Raw genomic sequence first — 1463 nt, forward strand, 5'->3', positions numbered from 1 at the left:
TAAATTATCAAGGGCTCATGAGGGAAGGGGAAGCGGGGAGGGAGGGGAAAAAATAAGGACCTGGTGCCAGGAGCTTAAGTGGAGAGCAAATGTTTTGAGAACGATGAGGGCAATGAATGTACAAATGTGCCTTCACAATTGATGTATGTACTGTGATAAGAGTTGATTGAGCCCCTAATAAAACTATTTAAAAATAGTTTTGTTTTGTTTGTTTTTTCACAGTAGTTGCAACTAAGATACATAATCATTACCATGATCAATCCTTGCATTTTTATTTTGTTAGTTTCTGGTAAAGTCCTTTTCGCATTCTCAAAGGGAATGTCCTAGATCTCTATCACTGTCTTTTAGACCACTGTCCTCAATCCAAATACCTTTGCCTCCCTGTTTCACAGACAGTCTCCAGGCTGTTAAAATGCAAATGGCTCCAAGTGCCCCCCTTCTCCACCTCAACACACCTCTCACCTTGGAAGAGTGGTTCCTAGTCTCCTGGCAACCCTACCTGTCTCCAAAGAGAGAATGCTCTCTTTCATCATCAAAGTTGAATCTGTGATCCTAATCTAGCTCTTCTTATCTCTTTGAGATGCTAAACTATCACTTTCTCCCACTCATTTCCACTTTCAATATCCTTCTTTACAAGCTCTGCTTTATTTCATCCTACAAATATTAAGTAAACAACAAAAAGACAACCTTCCTCCTACAAACTTTACAAGCTATTGCATATCTCCCACCTTGTCTTTACCACAACGTTACTCAAAAGTATTAACACAACTCTGAGGTTGACTTCTGCCTCTCCCTTTCAAAAGTTATCTCCTTTCACTCATCAATGATCTTGTGGCAAGCATATCTATCTTCGTTACCTAAAGCTGCTGTAACACAAAGGCGACAAGTAGGTAGCTTTGCAAAACTATTTTTCTCATGACTCTGGAAGCATGAAGTCCATCCAATTCAGGGTGTCCATTGTCAAGTGCTTCCTTGCTGGTGAACGGGTGTTTTCTTCTGCTCCGGGGATGGTGCGGTGCAGGTCATCTTCCCCGGGCGTCTGCCTTCTCCTGTGCGTGCGTCTGTGTCCATGCTGTCTGTTTTCACAGAAGATTGAGTAGATAAAACTCTACTTGTGTGGGACAACATTAACAGAACAAAACCAAATGAAACACAACATATCTTGTTGCCAAATATGATCCATCAGTGTAAAGTACCATGGTCATCTTTGGGTTACCAAAGATTCCTAATAACCTTTTTATTGCAATGTCCATTACAATAAATTCACTTCCTCTGTGCATTATTTCTTAATTTCCTTCATCTTTGACATTTGATTTTATAATAATACAAAGGGGAAACTTGTTTATTGAAGGAGACTCTCAGTATTCTTAACTTTTTTCCAAGTAAACCTTTCAAAAGAATCATCCATAGCTTCTTATGTTAGAAATATAATTTCCATAAAATGACTTCTAAATTAGAAATGA

This window comes from Echinops telfairi, unplaced genomic scaffold (assembly GCF_000313985.2).
Source record: "Echinops telfairi isolate 266 unplaced genomic scaffold, ASM31398v2 ScPeMD7_23;HRSCAF=83, whole genome shotgun sequence".
NCBI classification, from domain to species: domain Eukaryota; kingdom Metazoa; phylum Chordata; class Mammalia; order Afrosoricida; family Tenrecidae; genus Echinops; species Echinops telfairi.